This window comes from Tiliqua scincoides, chromosome 6 (genome assembly GCF_035046505.1).
Source record: "Tiliqua scincoides isolate rTilSci1 chromosome 6, rTilSci1.hap2, whole genome shotgun sequence".
Taxonomy (NCBI): Eukaryota; Metazoa; Chordata; class Lepidosauria; order Squamata; family Scincidae; genus Tiliqua; species Tiliqua scincoides.
In genome coordinates, this window is record NC_089826.1 from 12,477,889 (window position 1) to 12,490,608 (window position 12,720).

General features: G+C 43.0%; 1 protein-coding gene across 4 annotated transcripts in view; it reads left to right on the top strand.

Annotated features, from left to right (window-relative positions):
• Positions 1-12,720, top strand: part of AFF1 (ALF transcription elongation factor 1) — a 137,416-nt gene that overhangs the window by 36,698 nt on the left and 87,998 nt on the right. The gene's annotated exons all lie outside the window — the stretch shown is intronic.

A 12,720-nucleotide genomic window follows, 5' to 3' on the forward strand; every position in this document is an offset into this window, starting at 1 on the left:
CTGTTTCAAACAGCAGTAAGGGGGTCATAATGGGCGGGAGGGTTTTTCCTGTGCGTTTTTTGCATGCTGGAGCTCTTTCCACCACACCAGTCCTCCATCAGCTGTTCGGAGTGGAGTGGCACAGTGTCCCTGCTGGAACAGTGGACAGCATGCAACACCCAGGCAAGTGCCTTAGTTTGGGAACTTCTGCCTTCCATGAAAGCATGTGTGGGAGATGCTTGACCTACCTGTGCTTTGCTAGGTTTTACTTCCAGTCTGCCTCTGGTCCCCAGTATGAGCCACGCTGCTTAAAGCAAGGGAGTGCAGTGTGGTTGAGGCCATGGAAGGGTTGGGTATTGTTACCTCTATGCTCCTTTTTCACATAAAAATAACTTCTTCTCTTTTATGTGTACAGGGCTGATAGGTGGATGCCTGTCCAGTCACGTCCAGGTTGGCCCTGACCCCTTAGACAGAAGTGATATTTAAGAGTTGGCTCTCACCTTCCTTAGCTGCACGGAAGAGCAGAGATCTGGCAGGTGAGGCTTTTCCCAGCAGATTGGTGCAGCAATGGCTGGAGGGAAAAGTTCTTGCTCAGCTTTTTGCTAGTCAGTGCAACTTTTAAGGGCACAGCAGCTGGGTGGGGAGTGGGGAGAGGGAATAGAAGAAAGGTAACTGAACAGCCTGTGTATATTTGATCTCCCCAACTCTCCTATCAAATGGACTGTTTTTGCTGCAGACTTTTCTCCTTTGTTGTCTCAAATCTTTGATGTGCTAATTAACCCTCCCAATTTGGCTGCCAGTAAGCACATTCCATTCTTTGTATCCTGCACACATACTCTCTCTCTTTTGCTCTGTTTTGTTTTTGGAGGAGCCCTGCTGATTATTTTTTCTTCCCCACTTTAGCCAACAAACTGATCCAACAAAAGATAATAGTTGGAAGTCTCCATGGCGTCCTTCATTTTGTCAGGACCAAACCAAACAAGGCAGTGGTGCTCTGGAGGGTCTTCCTTGCCAGGCTCCCCCCGTCAAGCAGTTCCATCTTCATTTTAATCATTTGCACACATAGAAGGAACTTGAACATTTACCAGTTTCTTCCTTACAAAATCCTGAGTGACCCCAGCATATCTTTTAGGAGTTATAAGGGTCCAGGTTCTTGTACAGCTTGCCATGACAACATTCCTTCTCCCATCCCATAATCACAGTTAACACCTCTCCTACTGTAACCTTCCCTCACTCGTCTCCACCTTCTGAAGTCCAGAATCGGCTGCCTTGCATTCTCTCTCTCCCCTCACCCTACATTTCTACCCTCACCCTACATTTCTCCAGTATCTTCTCAGTCTGACCTCTCTTTGCCAACACTTTCTGGCACTTCTGATAATAATTTGAACACCCTACTTCAAAACATTTTTCCTCCTTTCCAAATATCCCATATACTTCTCTCTCCAAGCTTCTTTTGAATTTCTTTAATTGCCATGTAATGGTTTCATTGCATTAATTATATTAATTAAAAATTAATTGCAATGTAATAATATAAGTCAAAAACTGGCAGTGTGCCTTGACAATTTTAGTGCCTTCAGTGTGCCGTGAGCTGAAAATGGTTGAAAATGGCTTGTCTACACCCTCATACTTTTTATAAAGTTTCTAGCAGCCTGAGAACCCAGATTATCATTAATTAAAATTTATTAATTAATATTAATACATAAAAATATTTTTCCAGATTTTTTTTGTATAGTGGGTCGCAATGGATTGTCATTTTAAAAAGTGGGTCCTGGAGCTAAAAGGTTTGGGAAGCAGTGCTTTTTGAAGGTGCTACAACAGGGGTGCCCAAACCCTGGCCCGGGGGCCACTTGCGGCCCTCAAGGCCTCTCTATGTGGCCCTCAGGGAGCCCCTAGCCTCCAGTGAGCCTCTGGCCCTCCAGAGATTTGTTGGACCCCACACTGGCCCGATGCAACTGCTCTCAGCATGAGGACAACTGTTTGGCCTCTCGAGTGAGCTGTGGGATGAGGGCTCCCTCCGCTGCTTGTTTCACGTCTGTGATGCAGTATCAGCAGCAAAGGAAAGGCTGACCTTGCTTTGTGCAAGGCCTTTTATAGGCCTTGAACTACTGCAAGACCTTCATTCATTCATATAAGTTCATCTTTAATATATTCATTTATGTAAATTTATTCAAATTTGAAATGTAAATTAATTCAGTCCCCGACACGGCGTCAGAGAGATGATGTGGCCCTCCTGCCAAAAACTTTGGACACCCCTGTGCTACAAGATGGTTTTAGGAAGCTGCCTTCTATGTGTTGGGACACTGATCCATCTAGTTCAGCACTGTCAACATTTTTTGGCAGCAGTTCTCACAGATTATAGAGGAGGACAACTTTTTCCATACTCCATCTGGAGACACCAGGGATTCAACATGGGCCATTTTGCATGCAAAACATATGCTTTATCACTGACTTGCAACCTTTCCCCTTCAAAGAAAGAGAAGTGGATGGTTCCCTTGATTGCTGGATGCAAATCTGCCTACAAGGGTATAGTGACATGAAGGTGCTTTAGTCAACTGGAGGTGATGGCAAAGCAAAGAGGAGTTGGGATGTGGTGGTGAGGTATCTGTGGGACAGGAAAGGTGAGATGTTTCTCCCATCAGTATCAAAAACCGATCCAAAACTTTGGCTGTTGGCATTGAATTTTTTTCTTGGCAAGAATTGAGTGAGAAGCAGAACTGGGCTCTGTGTGACTAATGTGGTGATAATATTTTACAGTATTTGAGCTTTTAAATATAATCTTGACTTTTGGTAAATGTTGGTGGGGGGAAGCTCCACCCTTGGTCTTGAGAAACTCTAATCTGTCTCTTCTCATAGTGGGAAAACTGACTTTAACTTTAATGAGAAAAAAGAGCTTGTGATTTCCTGCAGTTGTATTAAAAGGAAACATTCCCTGTTAATCTCTTGAAGGAAAAGGTGCTGCATGTTCGAGAGCGGAAATGTGTTTCATATTTGTATGTTTTCTTATAGCTTCTCTCCACCCTCTTCCCAGCTGGTGGCCCAGAGCTGGCAGCTATCACTCTATCAAGATACAAGTCTTGCAGTTTGGTTCCCTGCCTGCCTTTATGTACTGTGCAAACATGGACAGAAGTTGCAGTAGTAGTGGGTCTTTAGGGCACCTACCTTTTTCAGAGTGCTGTCAATCCCATCTACCTTTTGGTTAGGGAAACATTCCTACTTGACCATCAGACACTCAGTATCACTTCCCCCTCCCCCCCCAAGCAAATGTCAGGGGAGAAGTTCACCGCTTATGGGAGGAGGAGCATGAAAAACCACGCTCAGTTTTTACAACCTTTCCTTGACTTCTCCGAGGGTTTTTTAGTTTAAGGCAGGAGATGCCACCAATCAGTCCCTGGGTTCACTATACCCTTCCCACACAGAGGATGGCTGAGCATAGAACTGCCGTTTGCTTTTGACAAGGGGGCATACTTAATTAATTTCAAGAGAAAGAGGCATTGACAATTGGACTTTGGTTAGATGGCCTTGCCAGAGGTACAAAGTACAAGGGTTGATTGCCAGTTTGTCATGAATACAAGGAGCTCACCTGCAGTTTTTCCTTCTGAATATGGTCCTTTGTGGGGTGAAACTGTACAAGGTATAGTTTAATTCAGTGGTTCCCAAAATGTGAGTCGGGACCTAATTTTTGGTGGGTCACCTATGGAAAGATCACATAACTAATTGCCTCAAACCCTGAGGCTATTCAAAAATAGACACTGTAGCTGTAGAAAGAAAACTTTCTTCCGAAATCTCCTTTGTTTAAAGGCTGGTAAACCTGGGTGGGTTCTAGTAGTGTGTCATAAGAGTGAGTTAGATGTAGCTGTGAAATATATTCAGTAAATTAGCTTCGTAAGGCTAAGTCGCCTGGCTTGTTGTGATAAGAATGCATGGCATCAAGTTGTAGACCTGCATGCTCCTTCTCCCCTACGCAGTTCATTTGCACAAACAGAAAAGGTTGGAAGCTTCTCCATTCTGGTTCTGTAGCATACGTCTTCTGCTTTATCCAATAGTGGCTTGTACAAATCACAGTTAATTAATAAACCAAGGTATTGAATTGGCATATGACCATGGCTTAATATCCGGGCTTGTTAATTAACTATGGTTTGTACAAACTACAGTTTTCTCTATTTGAATGAAGGAGGAAACTGTGGTTTACTGCAAACCGCAAACAGATTTCTGTGAAGCATCCCTGGTCCAAGTCAAACAATTAGCTCAACTAGTTTAGTGATTTTTTTTTTTTTTTCAGATGGGGTGTCTCTCAGCCCTACTGTGAAATGCTTGGAATTGAATCTAGTCTAGAGCATTCTGCATCAAAAGCGTGTGCTCTGCAATTGAGCAGTGGCCTCTTTCACTCCCTTCCCTCGTGCGGGGAGGCAAGAAAGGGGATGTGGAGCACGTGAGCCTGCGGCTTGTGCCTGCTCACACACATGCAGCAGCAAGGTGAGAGATTTAAGTAAAGGAGATCTGAGCATAAGCAGCCGGACGGATCAGAATGGTAACGATGGTTACTTTGTGGCCTGCAGAGCAGCTGCAGTCAGCAAAGTGATGGCTTTTTTCAGAGCAACCTGTGGTAACAAAATGAGCATGTAAGCTTTTAAATTACGTACGTAGAACTCTAGCAGAAGAAAGAATGTGGCTGTGTTGATTAGCAGAGTGTTTTCACTTAGAAATTGTGTGTTCTCCATGTGATAGGTGGGTATGCCTAAAACAATGGTCTGGGTTCATATTCTGGCAGTGAAGGAGCAGTGTAATCCATGATTACCTTGCTGTAGATCAGAGGTGCCCAAACCCGGGCCCTGGGGCCACTTGTGGCCCTCAAGGTCTCTCAATGTGGCCCTCAGGGAGCCCCCAGTCTCCAACGAGCCTCTGGCTCTCCGGAGATTTGTTGGAGCCCACAATGGCCTGATTCAGCTGCTCTCAGCGTGAAGGCGACTGCTTGACCTCTCGGGTGAGCTGTGGGATGAGGGCTCCCTCCTAATTTGGTTGGCAACCTTCAGTCTCGAAAGACTATGGTATAAGCCTACAGCACCTGGTATTCCCAGGCGGTCTCCCATCCAAGTACTGACCAGGCCTGACCCTGCTTAGCTTCCAAGATCAGACGAGATTGGGCATGTGCACTGCTTGCTGTTTCACGTCTGTGATGCAGTAGCGGCAGCAAAGGAAAGGCCAACCTTGCGTTGTGCAAAGCCTTTTATAGGCCTTGAGCTATTGCAAGACCCTCATTCATTCATATAAGTTCATCTTTAATATATTCATTTATGTAAACTTATATAAATTTATTCAAATTTTAAATGTAAATTAATTCTTTTTTCTTTTTCCCATGGCCCCTGACACAGTGTCAGAGAGACAATGTGGCCCTTCTGCCAAAAACTTTGGACACCCCTGCTTTAGATCATGAAGTGTGTAAATACTTTGGTCCTTCAAGGTGATTCTTGGGCTGTAATTGTTCTGGTAGAGCTGGAGGAATTGATATTTTGCTTGGACGTGTTTGCATTTCTTAATTTTCCCCATGTCGTCTTTAAAGTGGCACAGTGGTAGGAATGGGTGGGGGGGGGGGTGAAAGCAAGATTATTATAGTGGAAAGTTCTTGATCGTAAATGGTACAAAGACCAAAATGGTGCTCAGAGAATTAAATCTACAGTTAATGCTATAGGGAAAGGTTTGGGTGTTTCCTCCCTTCCCTGCTTTGCCTTTTTAATCAGAGCAGCTGGACAAGTGTGCATATAGACATGTGGGAGTTGTTGCCATTAGGACTGTGTAGTGCAGGAGCTTAATACTGGGTAAAACAAAAATATTTCTCTTTTGGATACCAGCTGCATATCATAGGGACAAGTTGTATACTTATTGAAGTTTGCAGGTGTTTACAAAAGATGAATTGCAGTGTAGAACTACACAGTGTGCACTAAACAGTTGCACACTTAGAAAATATAACCAGTGAGGGAATTTGTTCCATGCAGAAAGATTCTTTGGAAGTATGTGTCTGAATATTTCAAGCTTAATGTGATGGGTCTTTTGCTGTAAATATGCAAACATACTCACAAGTGGTTCCTTCAATCTGAGTGGGACTTGCCATGTCTCTTTAGGATTGTACCTCCTGGGTGATCCTTTGGACTATGCAGCAGGTAGCCAGAAGTGAAATATTGCTCCGCTGAGTTCTTGCTATGCCCAAATGTCCAACCTGGACGTATACTGTGCTGTGTCAGTATACTATAATGAGAGGCAGTGCAGAACTTTATGGGTTGGGTGAGGAGCCCACGTGGGATGGAGCAAAGCTATGTGTAGGGCCTAGACACAGGAGGGCCTGTGCTGTAGTTGCAGGAAGGAACTGGGCAGGCAGGGTGGGGAACCAAGAAGGTCACTGGAATTAGAGTGTCAACAGGGAAGCTTTCCAGTTGTGGCTTCTGCTGTCACTGTGGCGTTGTGACCTGGCCTGCACAAAGTGCTCTTCAGCATTTGCTGGTGGATAAAACCAACCTGTATCAAGCACCAGCAAGCCTCCCTTCCCACAATAACATTTTTGTTTGGTTTTACTGTCTGCGCTGTGAAGCAAATCATTCATTCAAAATTACAATCTTGGATTCTCCATCAAAAGCAAGCAATGTGCTCTTTTTTCCTAGGTCTATATTTTTATGCATCTGGCTATTAAATGAGAATTCTCAAGCAGAATCTAGTTTTAATGACTTGACAGTGGATTCAGGTAACTGAATACCAGTTTTTTGGTTTCAGAAACCTTTTGGCACTGGGACCCACTTTTTAAAATGATACTCTATTGGGTATCATTACCAGACTTTAAAAAAATGCTCCAACCTTTACCTCTGTGTATACATGCTTGCAAAGTGTAGGAGATCTTTGCAGGGCAGTTCTGATTTCTGAAAAACCTCAGGGCTTGAGGCAATTATCTGATCCTTCCATCACCTGTGTTTTTATTGGAGGTTCTGCTCAGCTGCTGGGTGACCCAACAAAACAAAAATCAGACCATGAACCACCAGTGGGTCTCAACCCATAGTTTGGGAACCATTGATATGTTTATTTTAGTGCCATAACCAATAAATTTGGATGGATGCCAAGAACTATTATTATTTTATTAATTTGTACCCCGCCTTTTTGCCCAACGGGCACACAAGGTGGCTAACAAACAATTTAAAAATACAACATGAAAAACAGTTAAAAACAATTTACAATGATTAAAAAGCTAAAAACAAAACAAACCCCGTGGATTTTCATATAAAAAGCAAGAACACCAGCCAGCCTGTCAACAATTAAAAGCTTTTTGAAATAAAAAGGTCTTCAGTCCACGCCGAAACATTAGCAACGAGGGAGCAGTTCTCAGTTCTAAGGGGAGGGTATTCCACAGTTTGGGGGCCACCACTGAGAAGGCCCTCTTCCTGGCCGCCACCCCTCTCACATCTCTTAGTGGTGGCACAGTCAAAAGGGCCCCCCCAGAAGATCTAAGAGCACGGGCCGGATTGTAGGGAAGGAGGCGGTCCCTCAAATATGAGGGAAGGTTAATATGACCCCATGCAGTGAGGAACTCACTTGTGCAGTTTTCCATTCTTTTCCTTATCAAAAAGTTTGGTGTAATGCATAGAGTTTTGGCTGTGGACCTGAGGAACTGAAGCTCAGATCCCTACCAGCCGAATGCTCTCTGAGTGATTTTGGGCATGTCAACTCAGGGTGTAGTTCTCTCTCTTACTTCCTGTTGAGAGGCTTTAATGTCACCCTGAGCTCCTGTTTCTTGCCCATTCCTGTCTGCCTGACTCTCATTAACTGTCTATCCAGCCACTCCCACCAATGCACTATATTAAATCTAGTAATATACTAAGCCTTGTACTAAACCCTACGTTTAGTAGTATACTAATATACTAAATCCTAGCCATATGTCCTCCAAACAACCAGCACCCACATGGCAGGCTCTTTCTGGGATTTTCCTGAGTAGTTCAGAGTAGTGTGGAACAGTGGTCATACCTCTGATGTGTTAGGATTATGTGTTGGTGGTTAAAACTGCTGGAATTAAATTAGGAAGACTTTGGATCACGCCCATAAAATGAGTGGGTGACATTCTTCCAGTCATTCTTAACCCTAGGATGGTTGTGATGACAAGGGAGAAAACATGACATATGCCATCTTGATCTCTTTGGAGGAAGGGAAAGGTCGTCGTCATCAATTATTATTGTAAGGTTCAACAACGACAAAAGTTCAAACTGGTTTATATTGCAAAAGGAATAAGATGATTCCTTGTCCCAAAGGGGCACACAATCTTAAAAAAAAGAGAAATATTGGCAAACAACTGCATGGATAAACATTATGCTAGAATGAGTAAAGAGAATAATGGAGAAATTGCTCTTTTCCTGCTGTTGCTGAATTATTATAAAAATATTTGTATATCACTTTTAAACACTTTCCACAAAGCAGTCAGCATTGCTAAATAAATAAAAAGTGTTTCCTGTCTCCAAATGGCCTGATAGTCTGTAAACAATGTAAACAAGACACCAACAAATAGCCGCTGAGAGAAGATGCTTTGTTGATGTGTCTAGGAATGCAGGTGGAACCTCGGTATCCGCTGATTTGGTATCCACTGATTTGACTAACCATTCATACACTCATGGAGGTCCATTTTTAAATGCCTTGTAACAAGGGGGGGAAAGCATCAAAATCCAATTTCCTGCCTTTGCTCTGTTAAATAATTATAATTTCATTCCGTTAGATTCCATTATTCACCCCACCTAGTGGCTGAATGATGTATAGTGTCTATACCAATGCATTCTGGGGCAAAAATGGGGCAAAAATTTTAGATTGCGTTCCTAAATACACTTTAGAGTAAATCCTATTGAGCTAGGTGGGACTTGCTATTCTCTATGCCAGGGGTCTCCAAACCCCGGCCCGGGGGCCAGATGTGGCCCACAGCAAGCCTCTTTCTGGCCCGCGGCCTACCTCTTGTCCCCTGAAAGCCTCTGGCCCACTCAACTGAACACAACGAGAACCGTGCTCTGATTGTGTCTGGAGGGTGTTCTGAGGGCCAGAGGGATTGAATGAATGAACCCATTCATTCATTTATTCACTCATCTAAGTTCCAGCTCTAATTTATATAAATTTTATATTTAAATCTTTTTTCTGGTCCTCAACACTGTGCCAGGTATTTGATGTGGCCCTCTGGCCAAAAAAATTTGGAGACCCCTGCTCTATGCAGTACAGCTAATCTATTTAAATTAATGCCATTAAATATTTGCATTGGCTCCTAATACCTGATTATAAATGGCAAAGCACACTGTCTCCAAGGAACATTTCAGTTCAGAGTGGGTCTGGTGCAGAACCAGTTCTGGGTGGATTGTGCTGGTCAGTTGTGTTAACTGCTCGTATGTAGAAGAGTGCAGATGAAACTGAGGGTCCCACAAACTGTTGCCAGGTTTCTTACATAATGCTGCTGTCCTTTGGCAGTGCTCATCTGTATTTCCCACTATGTGTTGATAAAAGAATAATAGCAGTTGATTTAAAGGTTCTAGTTCACACGTAATGGTTGTTTTGAATAAGCCAACATTCTGGAGCCTTTAATGAGGTTGCTTGCGTAGAACAGTGCTAAAAAGACAGTGGCTGCTTTCTCCTATCCCTGATGCGTGAACTCGTGCAATAATATTACGCATATTGTTCAAGTGTGAAAACTCAAAAGCGGGCATTACTTTGGGAAATGGATTTGCTACAGCTTCTGTGATGGAAAATCAACAAGACAAGGGGGTGGAGCAAGCAGTTGAACTGAATAAAGAGTAGGACAAAAAAAGCAATGAATCTAAACTGTGGAGGATCCAGGCTACCATCCTTCTTTTTCCTTGGATGTACTTATATCTCTAGCTAGCACATTGATACTACTCAGTGAGTGGTGATTGTAGTCTTTATAAGCAATTAAATAGGACTGTGTAGTAGGTTTGTTTGCAAAATACACAATTCTCTTTACTCTGAAAACAGGAGGTAACTGCCCTGTGCTGATAACAGTGCTAGAGATCTTGAGGGCATGAAAGAAAGAAAATCATAACTGGTTTAAATAGCCCTAACACACCTGCAATTGAAACTTGAATGTCCAAGAAGGACTTCTGGACTTTGCTGAGTCTAGATCTCTCACTTCTGAAATGGAGTCTTTGTAGGGTTGAGCATTAGGAGGAACTCTTGGGTAGATGTTATCCAGAACTGGTCAATTAGTGACTGGTCAATCAACTGACTGGTCAGTCCAAAACTGGTCAATTTTAGTTGTTTAAGTGCTAGAATTTCATCTCTTGACATTTATATTTGTCTCAGTTCTATAGGCATTCTCCTTGAGAGAGAGAGAAAAAAAAATTGATCCAGGCACAGATAATTGTGCTACATCTTCCAAAATGAAGACATGCACACAGAGTATATTTCATTTTTCTTCAACATCGCTATTCTCCTTTGTTAGCTAATGGTCCAGCCACCACCCTTTCTGGTATCCTAGTTCTAAGGTAGCTAAATAAAATTTTAGTGTTGGTCTTAATCTTTTTAGCAATACATTTTCTCAAATTCTTTTTCCCCTTGTCTTATCAACCTATGTTTGTTTTGCCAGAGCTTGTGCTCTTTTTTTTGGTCCTCATTTTCTGAAGAAAGCCTTCTTGCCTTCTGTACCTTCTTTGACTCTGCTCATAAATCATGGTGACACCTCCTGGACCTTCGTACCTTTCCAAGTCTATGGTATGCCCTGTGTTGAATCATTTATCATTTGTAGTTTTGAATCATTTTGTAGTTTGAATCATTTGTAGTTTTGAAGCACTGTGGAGAGAGTGGACCCCTATGACTTTCACCTAATTTCATTTTTAGAAGTTTCCCTTCTTGAATTAAAAGTGGTATGTTGGACAACATTCTGCTCAGAGTATGTTGAGCTGGCAGCATTATGTTTACTTTCTCATTCAGTTTAGCAATGCTTATCTTGCACTAAGTGCTTGGTATCATGCAAGATTAAGTCCAGGGTTACCTCCAGCTCTCTGGCTGGTTCATTGGGGGGTATATAGACATTTTATCGATCACAACCTAAACATTCACTTACGTCCGAATCTAATCCTGCAACATTTGCACTGATAAAGTTGTACCGTGGAAGCATGCACTGCATCCTATGGGGGGAAGAGGTGATCAAGAGGCCTCTTCAATGAAATTTTATTTCCTTACATCCAGGTAAGCCCTCTGTTGACCTATGGGTCTTGGATCTACAAGTCTGAGTGGATTCAAGGGGGTGTTGCAAGGCCAGGCGGGGGAAAAGATATTGGCGATGCCATTACCACTGATGCCAGTCCCAACACACCTCCTGATGGCCTCAACCCCTATCCCTTGTGCCAACTTGCTGTGCTGCCAGAGTGTTGGTTCTGGTGGCACAGATGGGGGCGACAGGATTGGGCAGTTTCCTAGTCAATATGAGGGTAACTGACATTATTGCATCATTTTTGGATGTCTCTAATTTCTTTTTCCATTTCAAGATCTCTCAGCATTTTGGTCAGAGGGAGGAATTACTGTAGTGTTAGTACAAAATTACTCTTCAGTAATTTTATTCTTTGGATGTCTTGCCTGAAGTATCATTTAGTACAGTGGTTCTCACACATTTAGCACTGGGCCCACTTTTTAGAATAAGAATCTGTCAGGACCCACCGGAAGTGATGTCATGAACAGAAGTGACATCATCAAGCAGGAAATTTTTTAACAGTCTTAGGGTGCAATCCTAACCCACTTTCCAGCACTGGCGTAGCGGTGCCAGTGGGACGTGTGCTGCATCCTGCAGTTGGGTGGCACTCACAGAGGCCTCCTCAAAGTAAGGGAATGTTTGTTCCCTTACCTCAGAACTGCATTGCCCTTATGTCAGTGCTGGAAAATAGGTTAGGATTGTGGCCTTAGGCTGCAATTCTCTCCACACTTACCCAGTGACTATCATTGTTAAAAGAATATACATAGTAGCTTGTTAAAAGTAAAGGTCTGTAACATTTCCCCAGTCACATACCATGGTAGCATCAAGTCTAATGCATTAAAAATAAAATATTGAAATGAATGGGGACCCACCTGAAGTTGGCTTGCGACCCATCTAGTGGGTCGTAACCCACAGTTTGAGAAACACTGGTTTAGTGCATATGTTTCAAAGCTAGTGCATTCTCAGGAGTGAATGTACTCTGCACAGGTATTTGAATACTCAGAATTAAGCACTGGGGAATTTTCAGGAATTCTTTGTTTTGCAGATTTATAGACTGCCTTTCCATAGATAACAAAATCTGGTGCCCAGGTTTTGGTATCATTTTTTTTTAAAGTAAGCTTCTAGTTCTTATGAAATCACTAAGTGGGTAGTCTCTGTCCTGCTACAAGCTCGTAAGCCCTGGGATTAGTTTCCCTGCGCTAGCAAATGTGTTGCGTTGAACAGTCTGTGGAACAGTCTGCCTTAGAAAGTGGAACAGTCTGCCTTAGAAAGTGGAACAGTCTGCCTTGGAAAGTGGTTGATCTTCCAGTGTTGGAGGTCTTTAAGCAGAGTTTGGCTAACCATTTAACAGGGATGTTGTTGTGGATTGCACTGGCAGGAGGCTGAATCTGCAGGACCCTTCCAACTCTGTGGTTCTATAAATCAAGGATAGGGAGATGAGAGTGGCTGCTCTCTAATTTCTTTGTCTCATTTACGCTTGAAGCAGAAAACCTGCTGTCTGGGATATGTGGGCCATCCTCATAGTACTTATTTAAGGT